Source organism: Sarcophilus harrisii, chromosome 4 (genome assembly GCF_902635505.1).
Source record: "Sarcophilus harrisii chromosome 4, mSarHar1.11, whole genome shotgun sequence".
In the NCBI taxonomy this organism is placed as follows: domain Eukaryota; kingdom Metazoa; phylum Chordata; class Mammalia; order Dasyuromorphia; family Dasyuridae; genus Sarcophilus; species Sarcophilus harrisii.
Window position 1 is genome coordinate 19,643,540 of NC_045429.1, and position 12,369 is coordinate 19,655,908.

General features: G+C 43.3%; 1 protein-coding gene across 8 annotated transcripts in view; it reads left to right on the forward strand.

The window, feature by feature from the left end:
• DAB1 (DAB adaptor protein 1) overlaps positions 1–12,369 on the forward strand; it is a 701,566-nt gene that overhangs the window by 438,260 nt on the left and 250,937 nt on the right. The window lies entirely within an intron of this gene.

The window sequence follows — 12,369 nt, forward strand, 5'->3', positions numbered from 1 at the left end:
CTGTTACCATATGGACCAGTTAGCCCACCAATTATCACAAAGATTTCATCCTTCAGAGATAGAATATGGTAAGAGAAAGACCACCAATGGAGAAAAGATAGGTGATGTAATTTATTTCCAACAACATTCTCCCTCATCCCTGCCCATTCCAGCTTAAGTTTTTAAATAAAGTTTTGGAAGAAAGGATTTGTGGGAAAAAATTTCCTGAGAATTGGAATTCTCTAGGAATGGCAAAGACTGCTGCATCAGGTGATGCTCTCCCCCTTCTCGAAGGTCTTTAACTAGACTGGACATTTGGATATACTTCAAAATATGTTATGGAGGCTATTTTTGTCAGGTTCAGGTGGATTAGCTGCCTTCTGAGACTTTTTGGAACTCTGAAATTCTGGGGCTTAATTTCAATTCTCATTTCATCAATTACTATTCTTTTTTTAAAAAAATAATGGTCATTAAATTTACCTATTGAATGTTGCTTCCCTATATATAAAATGGAGATGATGCTAATCTTGCCAGCATCTTGTGATCCTGCTTCCTTACCTGTCAGACTTTTCATATTGGGTAATTTTTCTGCCCTTTCTTTTCTTTTTATTGTTGTTGTTGTTATAAGGGATCACACTCTGACAATAAGAGGGAATAAGACATGGTGGAAAATATATGTAATGCAAAAAAATGTCATTAAAATTTGTTTAAAATAAGAATCATATCATCTCCCACAAAGTTATTAGAGAAAAACCTTCAGTAAATTATAAAGCTTCCTACAAATATGACTGTCCCCTTTTCCCAGCATGCCTGATATTGATTTGATGTGAAATAATTTTTGTGTGTGGAAAGTCCCTTTTCCCATGGAGCTTTGCAACATAGCTTTGGAATTTTTGCTGGAATACTGAGAGTTTGACTGCCTTGCCTATGGTCAGATGGCTTTTATGAGTCAGAAGCAAGATTTAAACTCATGGCTCTTTGACTACAATTTGAGCTTTCTCTCTACTAGTCATATTAAGTGGAGTAATGGTTAATACATCCAGAACTAGAAAGGACCAAAAAGGGTACCCACTATAATCTCTTCCCTTTACGGATAAAGAAATTGATCCTTAGGGAGATTTAAATAACTTGCTTAAGGTCATAAAGATGGTTATTGATAGAAACAGATTTGAATCCTTGGATACTGAGTCTAGATCCATTTGTTTGTGTGTGACACTGCTTTTTGAAAGCATCTTGGTTCAAAATAAGTTAAACAAACATCCCTCTTCCTACTGAGGGCAGATGAGACTGGATGAGAATGGACGATGAATGTCACGGCTGGCCAATATGACTAAGCCATGGGACTACTGGATAAAGAACGTGGAATAAATCAAAAATTTCCCTCTTAGCATATCATTACCCTGCTTTAAGTTTCGAAACAATGTTATATGGCTGGACCACTTCAGATATCTCTCCAAACACTTTGAAACTTGGATAATGAAGAATCTGCTGAATCTCTCCACTTACGAGCCATCTGGCACCCGCTGCATTAATGCCAATTAGCCTCCTAAAGATGAAAACTTTGGGGGACTTAATGAGATAAGTCGGCACCTGTTCGTTTATTCATTCATTTATTCAAAAGGCATTTATTAAGTGACTACTATGTACAAAACCTTGTACTAGGCCTTAGAGAATGCACAGAATATCCCTAAATGCATCCACTTATGTACTCACATCTTAAGAGCTCACTAGAAGTTATTTTTTAGTTTTCTACCAACCACCATCCAACTATTAGTCACTCTCTCATGTGTGCTCCAGTTATTCATGTCTACCCTTCAATATGACACTGCAAACTGAGGGTCAACATGGAACAGGACTGTGAGGGAGAATGCTTGCATTCAAGTCTTGATTTGGCCATTGACTTGCTCTATGAATTTAGGCAGATCAATTTGTCTTTCTAGCTTCAGTTTCTTGTTTTGTAAAATTACAAGGTAAGATTAGAATCCACCACTAACATGTGACAGATTTAGTCTGACTTGTTGACCTATAGAGTCCCTTCTGTGTCTTACCTTTTACAGATGAGGAAACTGAGGTCCAGAGAGGCAGGTCACACAGATTTTCTCCGACACCAAATGTTCTACTTTTTCCATTCTTCCACATACCTTGTGGCAAATAGTCACGCATCTCTGGGCAAAGCTTCAGGTTCCTTATCTGCATAATTGCATTGATAATAAAACCTACAGTATTAATAATAATAGTTAATAATAGCTAACATTTACATAGCGCTTTAAGATTTACAAGTCATATTACAAATATCTTATTTGATCTTCACAACAACCCAACCAAGGGAGTGTTCTTATTATTTCCATTTTACAGATGGAAACTGAGGCACACCAAGGTTTAGTGACTTGTTTAGTGTCAAACAAACTAGTAAGGGTTTAAGGAAGGATTCCTGTCTTCTTGATTCCTTGTCCAATGTTCTATCTCACTTACTATCTTGTTGCTAATCTTAGGGCTGCTATCAGTCCTGAAAGTGCTTTGCAAACCTTAAATAGTAATAGAGAAATATATCATTAATATATAATTGTAATATATGTATATAATATTATTATAATATATAATATCATCAATGAGACCTGAAGCTTCTACCACTGGTTTTTGGAGCTATCACCTAGCTGACTCATGCTGAATGGCCCAGTAGAACCCCCTGTGGTCTCAGCATCTTTACATTCTGTGACTTTGTTCCCAATCATCCTCGGGCCATGATGAGACATCAGCAGCAGCATTCCTGTAAGGTAGCTGATAGTTCTTGTTTGAAGCAACATGCATAGTGGATAGAGAGCCAGTTTCAAAGCTGTGAGGTTAGGGATTCAAGTGCCTTTTACACTCCTCTGGCTGTGTGAGTCAGCAAGGGCAAGTCACTCCCCTCTTAATGCTTCAGGCAACTATTTGAGGTAAGTCAGGAAGGTATTGACCAACCTTAATAGAAGAATTTTCCTCTCCTGGGAGTTCTACCTGCCAATGAAATCCCAGTTCTCCCAGTTTCTATCCCTGGCCCCTATAATTCTTGAACCAGCTACCTCACACTACAGTTCTTTAGAAAGCACTGTGTACCTAGGAGCTGTTCTCTCTCTTTAAAAAATCATTTTTCTGTTGGCTTTTACAACTTAGATGAAGAAAGGGCTTCGCCAACAGCCCCTGGGCCCAATTTCCAGCCCTTACTCCACTGGACAACTCCTTCTTTTAACCAGACTTACATAATCCCCATGGTCAAACATTATCCTTGCATCTTGACCTAAAAACCTTAATCCTTTGAGCTTGCTTCAGACTGAAGAAATGATTGTATGTCACAAATGATTGGGAGAGGATTATCCCCACTACAAATGGAGGCAAGGGCTCCCCCTCCCCTCCGTCTATTGGCCAATCTCTTCCTGACATGAAATCCACAATACCATCCCTGGTCCCAGAAGATGCTCCTGGAAGGGGAGGGTCTTAAGACTAAAGCTTGAAGACTAAATGTGAATTATTGCAGAAACTGAACATTGAGGGAATGATTCAGATCAAAGCAATGTGGGATTAAAATTTCAGTTAATGAACAGTTATTAAGCACTTACTGTGTGCCAGCCACTGTGCTCAGAAGCACTATATATCCAAAGAAATCATTAAAAAGGCAGCATTTGAAGCATCATATAAATAACAGGATGGTCGGATCAAGAAATGTGAGGATAAAGACAACCTGAGTGTCTGCTCTGTCTATTTGCTGGGTGGGGGATGAAATAAAAATAGATATATTTCTATAGCCATTCATGGTATAAAATCAATTCCAGATCTGTGATTTCCTTCGATTTCATGTCCTACCACCATGCCTTTGCCTAGGCTGTACTTCATTCTCTGCCATAATCCCCCACCCTCACCCCCTTATTGCCATCTCTTAGGCTCCCTAGCTGCTTTCAAGGTTCAGCTCCTGTGCCTTTTTCTCCATTGTGATCAACTTAATTATAAATACCTGTCCCTCTTCCTTAAATTATCCTGGGTATGTACTTAGCAGTTCTTATGTCTGATCCCATCCCCAGTAGGGGACAACTAGTTATGTCTCCAGTAACTACCAGTCCTTCAATGAACTAGCACTTATTATGCACCTACTGTGTGCTAGTCACTGTGCTAAGTAGTGAGGATACAAAGAGCAGGCCCTACCTTCAAGGAGCTTGTGGTCCAAGGGAGGAGTCCCCATGTAAACACCCATGGGAGCAAGATACAGACAGGAGACCCTGGAGGGAATTTCGGAGAGAAGATGCTAGATGAAGGGAGATGAGGAGACGCTTCTGGCACAAGGTGGGATTTTGAACAAGATTCAGAGAAATCCAGGAAAGCCAGAAGGGGGAGATGGGAAGGAGGGTGTTCCCAGACAAAAGCATTGCCAGTGTGAAGATGTCACATTGGGGAATGGAGGGTTATAGATGGGGATGAATGGAGAAGGTGATTTGAGGACGTGTGAAGGATAATGGGAAATCAGTTCACAAACCTAGCTTGGAGCTAGATTGTGAGGGGCTTTAAAAGTCAGCCAGCAGATACAGGAGTTTGGAACTTATCTTAGACCCATGAGGGAGCCTTCCTGATCAGAGAGCAATGATGTGGTCAGGTCTGTCTCACAGTGATTTTGTTTGGCAACTTCACTTTGGAATGGATTGGAAAAGAGAGAGATTTGGGGCAGTGTGCCCTTTCAGGGGGAGCTTTTCGATGAGGCAAACGAGAATAAAAGTCTCAATGGAGTACAGGTGGAAGGTGAGAAGGAGCAGATGCTGGATATGTCATTTAAGATAAAATGGAGGAGACTTGGAAACTTTTTGACTTGGAGGGTGAGGGAGAGGAGAGGACTTCACTATGACTCCTACATTGGGATTTGGATAGTGGAAGAATATTTATATTCTTGACTAAAATAATAACTCTGGAGATTTTAGGGGGAAAGAAGAGTTTCATTTTGAAGATGTTGAGTTTGACGTCCAGGTGGGAATGCCCAGCAGGCAATTGGTGATGTTGTCTGGAGGTCAGCAGTAACACAGTGGGCAGATACCTGGGTGGGATTGTTAGCCACCGAGAACCCAAATGAAGCCAAGGTTATCTATAACAAGATAATTCCCTGGATGCTCCCATTCTGAAGTTACCTCAGAGAGTCCATCGTGTCCTTGCTCCCACTTCCATCCTCCCCATCACCTTCCCTGGGTCCAAATGTCCTAGAGCAAGAGACTTACAAGATTATTAATAATGCCGATTGCCTTCTAGTTAAGAGCCCGGGTCCTGGCTAGTGCAGCCTTTCAGAGGCCCTAGTGGGTTAGCCCAGCTCCCGCTTTGGAGTTGGGGACTTGCCAGGTTTCATTAGTCACACTTGCTAAGAGTGGCAAACCTCTGGTGGTCTCATAAACCATAGAGAAAATCCCAATGTGTAAATATTTATGGATTAGGAATCAAATATTAAATATTTACTTCGACCTCTTAGAATTATAATCTTAATAAACCCATAATGGAGGGAACTTTTGATGCCTGGAGAAGGAAGCAGATACAGTCCAAAGCATGTACGCTTAACATTGACTTTAAAAAAAATGCTATTTAATGTTAAAACAACAAAAATAATGACAATATTAGGAAAAAGGCATATGGGCACAAAGCGGTAACACAGATAGAACTATTACCCACAATGCCATGGACCTATCGTCAAGTCACAAAATCTTAAGAACAACATTTTTAACAGATATCACTATGCAAAATGCTTATGATCCCCAGGCTCTATAAAATGAAAAATGTTCACCATGTAGAGAACTAGAGGAAGAGATTGAAACTATATATATATATATATATATATATATATACATATATATATATATATATATGATACACATGTATGTATATGTATGCATTTGTATGTATATATATTTAGAAAAATAACTTTTTAATATTGTCATATATATAAATATTTATTACTCTTATCCCCAGAACTGAACATCTCTTATTGAAACCAAAACAAAATAAGATTCTTAGGCTTCTAAAAATAATGTGTAAGAATTTTAGATCTAGAACTTAATGGGGACCTCCAAGGCCAATTGGGCCCAGCTTCCTCCTTTGTAGCTTAGGAAACCAAGATCTAGAGGGAATCCGTGATTTGTCCAATGTCATCCCATAGTTAAGTCTCAGACTTAGGGTCCTCTTCTCTGTGTCCTTTCTGTCACATAGTTAATAAAAGGCTGTGGTGGGGGAAAGAGCCTCTTGGATCATGTTTGCTTCTGTTATCCTCCTCATTTTACAGATGGGGAAACTGAGGCTTATGGAGTGTCTGAGGCAGAATTCAAATTCAAGTCTTCTTGTCTTGAAGTCTTGGCTCTAGGAATACTCCTTTCCTTGCTCCAATTTACCCTCTATGTTATTGTTGGTATTTTTAACTTGGAGTCACTCTGAATAATTCTAATTTCCTTCTCCTTAACAGCCCACTAGCTAGTAGAAGGCAGCTATCATGTCTCCCACTAATGGATTTCTTCTCCCAATTTCCTTTTTCCAAATCAAATCTGAATGTAGGTGTTCATGTGGGGGTCTTACTAGAACAGAGAAACTAGTCTAGCCCCACCAAACACATTTTATAGATGAGGTGACTGAGACTTAGAGCAGGAGAGTAACTTTCAGCACCCAAACACCGGCTTCCATCAAGGCCTTCCGCCTCTGTTTCCCTTTTGCTGCTTGACATCTGCTGTCACTTCTTTTTCAAATGCCTGGGCCGGACCTCTGTAGAGACCACATAGGTCACTCCTATCCCGTTATTGGTTCCCAGGCCCAGCTCAGCTAGTGACTGTTACTCTCCCGCTTCAATAATTCATAGAAAATTCGAACACAATTACTATATGAGGAAATTTCAGGCCTGAGTCTGCTGGGGAAAAAAAAGATCTGTGTTCCTGATAGCGCACATCTGAGCCATTCTTCTCTGTGCTTGTAGGATTGGAGGCTTCTTTTTAGTGGTACGAGAGGGAGGAAATCATTAATCTCTGACAGTTGTATAGATATAATTAAAGATAGATGAATATAAAAATACCTGCAAACCCAAATTACTTCCTGGGGGTGGGGGTGGGGGTGGGGGGAGGATGATGGTGGAAGGAGGCTTCTATTTATAATGTTGGATGCAGCCGCATTTGGCTACATAGTCAAATCGGGGCAAGCCTGTCGCTCAGGGAAACTGACAGTTGGGCCCATAAATAGATTTTTCAGGCTTCTATATAGGGAGACACATCCTACAGGTCTGCAGCTAAGAACAAGAAACATGCTTCTGCCCGAAGAGATACAGACCATCTGCAGGAGACAGTGGAGAGAAGAAAGAGATTGATAGGAGGGATGGAAAGAAGGAAGTGATGGGAGGGAAGGAAAGAAGAAAGGGAGGGAGGGAAGGAGAGAGGAAGAAGAAAAATGAGCAAGGAAGAAGGAATGATGGGAGAGGGAGAAGAAGAAAGAAGGAAGGAAAGCAAGCAAGAAAGAAGCAAAAAGAAACAGAAAAAAAAGAAAGGTGGGGGAAGAGAGAAAAAAGAGAATGATAGGAAAGGAGAGAGTGAGTAAAAGAAATATAGGGAAAGAAGGAGAAAGAGAGAAGGAGAGAAAGAAAGAAAGGAAGGAAGGAAGGAAAGGAAGGAAGGAAGGAAGGAAAGGAAGGAAGGAAGGAAGGAAGGAAGGAAGGAAGGAAGGAAGGAAGGAAGGAAGGAAAGGAAGGAAGGAAGGAAGGAAGGAAGGAAGGAAGGAAGGAAGAAAGAAAGAAATAAAAAGAAAAATATAGATTTGGAATTAGGGACCTTGAATTTGAACCTTTGCTTCTCCATATCATGATAGCTGTGAGACCTTGGATATGTCCCTTTATGCCGCAGTTTCCTATACTATAATTATGAGAATATTCATCTAGATTGTAGATTTTGGACCAATTTTGTGTGATTCCTTTGTTTGGGGAAGCCTAAAGACTCGATTTTTAAATGCATCAAATAAATCATCTTCAATTACAAAGGAAACTAAATGCACAGAAATATCAAAAACACTTTTTAATAGTTCATGATCCCAGAATTAAGAATCCTTAGAGCGATGATCTCTAGCACAATAGAATTGGATTAGAAGATCATATCTAGGAAAGGACTTTAGACGCCATTAAGTCCAGATTCTCATTTTATAGGTGAGGCAATGGAGCCCTGGAGGATTTGAATGCAGGCCTTGCTATCTTGATAGCCACCTTTCTACCTGAGGACCTTTTCTGCTTCTACTTGTATAACCTGGGTTGGAATTCTAGTTCCTTCATTTAAATGCTACGTCTCCAACTCCCTTGGTGGTTAATAAACGCTGTTCCCCACCTGCTCCAGTGCCCATGGGATCATTTTCCATAAGGCTGAGGGAGGAGGGCTTGGGCTAAGTCCCACTCAGCTCTGACTCGCAGGCCATGGGACTGTGGGCAAATCCCTTTTCTCTCCATGTTTCCTAGTGTTGCCTTGCGAAATTCAGTTGCTCACAGGCAGAATTGGAAGGGGCTGGGATGGGGCTCATTCTCTAAGCGGCTGCTGACCCCAGTGGGAACAAACTCCCACAAACCCAACCCCGTGACCGCAGGCTCCTAGTCACTTCCCCAGAAGCTGCATGTGATCTGTTCGGACTGGGGGCTGTTAGGAGGCCTTGGGGCAGGGGAGAGAATCCTCCTTATCGGTAAGAGTTAGATTAGATGGATCATTAGTGGGTAGTTAAAGCTGGACTTTGTCCCGGAAGAAAATAAAACAGATCATGTGAAGAGCTGGGCCAGTTCTGACCCAGGAGATGTGGCCAAATGAGCCCAGAGGCCCCGGGAATGAGGGCCCTCCTCGCAGCTGAGGAAGGTGAAGCTGGGAAGAAAGTGGCTCAGGTGGGAGACGGGGGTGGCAAGTAGGGGCAGAGACAGGGTTTGGATCCAAGCTGATAAATGCCCCAATGGACGGGCCATGGTTTTCGCACTGAGGGGCTTCTGTGACAGGACGCCTGGTTTCCTTAGCTCTGGCTCAGCTGGGTCCCTGCTGTCTGGTGCTCCAAAGTGGGGCAGGAAATGAAACCGAACCTTTCCAGTGTGGGGTGTGCGTGTGTGCATACACACTCATATGTGTGCACGTCTCGAGGTTTGTGCCTGTATAAATCAACAGTGGACGGCAGTCACTGGCTCCTTCCACAAAAAGGGTCATCTTCTATGTGCTTCGCATCTGTCTCTCTCTCTCTCTCTGTCTCTGTCTCTCTGTCTGTCTCTCTGTCTCATTGTCTCTGTCTCTCTCTCTCTCTCTGTCTCTGTCTCTGTCTCTCTGTCTGTCTCTCTGTCTGTCTCTCTGTCTCATTGTCTCTGTCTCTCTCTCTCTCTCTCTGTCTCTGTCTCTGTCTCTCTGTCTGTCTCTCTGTCTCATTGTCTCTGTCTCTCTCTCTCTCTCTGTCTCTGTCTCTGTCTCTCTGTCTGTCTCTCTGTCTCATTGTCTCTGTCTCTCTCTCTCTCTGTCTCTTTCTTTCTATCTCTCTGTTTCTCTCTCTATATATATATATGCACCATAATGTCCATGCATGTACGCTAAAGGAACACCCTGTTTCCTATATGTACGTGCACAAGGCATACGTGGATGCATGTATCTGCATGGCATTGTGCAATGTACCGACATCTCCATTCTTGCGTATATATGTGTGTGTATGTGCATGTGCTCACATACCTCTGTGTATGTATGTATAAAATACGCAGCATGCACACGATTACCACGGACGCATCCGGACGGATGCTGGGAGCATCGCATTGTCACACACATGCCTGCATCCGTGTCTGTCTCTGTGTGTGTATGTAATCTATGCGCACGTACACGTGTACATGTAGTGTAGCCACATCCATGCACACACACGTACACGTGCATTTATGAGCCTGAATGCGTGTGGATAATACAAGATGTGGACAAGACGGCCCTGACCCACCCCAGTATCTGGGCGTACCTCTGAACAACCCATTCACATAGGAAAGAAAACCTCACCACGTGTGGAGGAAACCTGCATGGCAGGCACGGGGCAGCCCTGTCAGCGCCCATCTTTGTACAGACACGTGGGTGGGCTTTTCTGGGCAATGTCACCTCCTGAGGGCTGGCAGGGCTTCCCTTCTGCCTCTCTGGGTCTGCACCAGGCCAGGGCTAGCCCAGGGGGAGGGGGAGCCCTGAAGGCCCAGGTCTGGCTCAGGACTGGGGGAGCACTGAGGAAGTGCTCCAGACTCACAGGGTCACTGACTGACTGATGGACGGCCTGGAAGGCCCCCGGCCTGGCTCAGGGCTGGGGGAGCACTACAAAGTGCTCCAGATTCTCAGTCACTGACTGACTGACTGATGGATGGCCTGGAAGGCCCCGGCCTGGCTCAGGGCTGGGGGAGCACTAGAAAGTGCTCCGGACTCTCAGAGTCACTGACTGACTGACTGATGGACGGCCAGACGGCCCCTCAGCTTCCTCACCAGCAGAGACACCGAGTTATGACTTAGGGTCTGTCTCAGATCTTCACAAAGGCTCATGTTTTTTGGAGCCCTGTATCCCGGGGAGTCCTGGGGGGGAAGCAGATGAGTCTGAATGTGAGTGTCTGGGGAGGATGGGCCTGGGCGGGGGGGGGGGGGAATTCTCCAGGAGGCTCTGAGGTGGGACAGAAACAGGGCCCCAGCCTGGGGGATCTGACCTCCCCAAGTGAGAGTCCTCTGTCTCCCAGCAGGCCCTGTCAAAGGCAATGCAAATGAGCTCCTTAGATATGCAAATGACTTCCCTCTGAAGAACCCCTGGCTTTGAGCTGAAAGGATGTGTGACTAAAACCTAGAGCTGGGAAAGAAAGGGGAAGGGGGGTCTGCCAGAAAGCCAGCCTTGGGGGAGAGGCAAGGGGGCTTCCACAGGGGGGTGGGGGGCCCTTGAGGACAGGCCCAGGCTTGCTGCGGGCTCTCCGGGAGGCCTTTGTTCCCAGGCCCCGCAGGATGAGGGCTCAGCGGGTCCTTGGGCTGCAGTGAATGAGGCAGGGGAAAACACACAAGGAGGAAAAAAAGAAAGTAAAAATTAAAAAAGGAAATAAACCTGTTTTCTCACTGACTGATGCCAAGGAAAAAGGTGCGGTCTTTTTGTCTTGTGTTGTTGGCCCCACCACAGACATACACACAAAGAGACACACAGACACATGCAACACATACAACACACACACAGAGACACACAACACACACAGACACACAGCATATACAGATACACAACACAACACACAGACACACAACACAGACATAGAACATACATACACAGTAAACAACACACACACACACTCTCAATTTTAGACCATCCAAGGATAATAATAACAAACACAAACGTGGGTAATAAGCGGTGGGCAAAGTGTTTATTTCTCCCACCAGCCCTGTGAGGGAAGTGCTGTTATTATCCTCGTTTTGCAGATGTGGAAATGAAGGCAAGCTGATGTTAAGTGGTTTGTCCAGGGTCACCCAGTGGCAGAGGCTGAATTAGAAGAACCTGGGTCTTTTTACTCTGAGCCCACTGTTTGGTGCTAGTCGTTCTCCCCATTTTACAGAGTAGTAGTTATTGAGAAGTAGCTGAGAAAGCTAAGGGAGCTTCTCAAGATCCCACAGTTAAGATCTGAGGCAAGATTTGCACTGGGGTCATCCGCACGGCTTTCTTTCCAACCTAGAATACTGTGGCAATGCTGTTATTATAATGGAGGACTCTGGAGAGTCCTGAATTCAAATTCAGCCTCTGGTACCTCCTCCTCTGTGACCGCCCACAAGATCCCAGACTTATCAATACCTTAATTTCCTTCATTTTCTTTTTTTTTTTTTTGAGCCAAAAGACATGCAGTTTAATAGCCCTTTAGTTCTTTTTTTTTTAATTTTTTTTTAAATTTAATAGCCTTTTATTTACAGGATATATGCATGGGTAACTTTACAGCATTAATAATTGCCAAACCTCTTGTTCCAATTTTTCACCTCTTACCCCCCCACCCCCTCCCCTAGATGGCAGGATGACCAGTAGATGTTAAATATATTAAAATATAAATTAGATACACAATAAGTATACCTGACCAAAACGTTATTTTGCTGTACAAAAAGAATCAGACTCTGAAATATTGTACAATTAGCTTGTGAAGGAAATAAAAAATGCAGGTGGGCATAAATATAGGGATTGGGAATTCAATGTAATGGTTTTTAGTCATCTCCCAGAGTTCTTTCTGGGTATAGCTAGTTCAGTTCATTACTGCTCCATTAGAAATGATTTGGTTGATCTCGTTGCTGAGGATGGCCTGATCCATCAGAACTGGTCATCATCTAGTATTGTTGTTGAAGTATATAATGATCTCCTGGTCCTGCTCATTTCACTCAGCATCAGTTCGTGTAAGTCTCT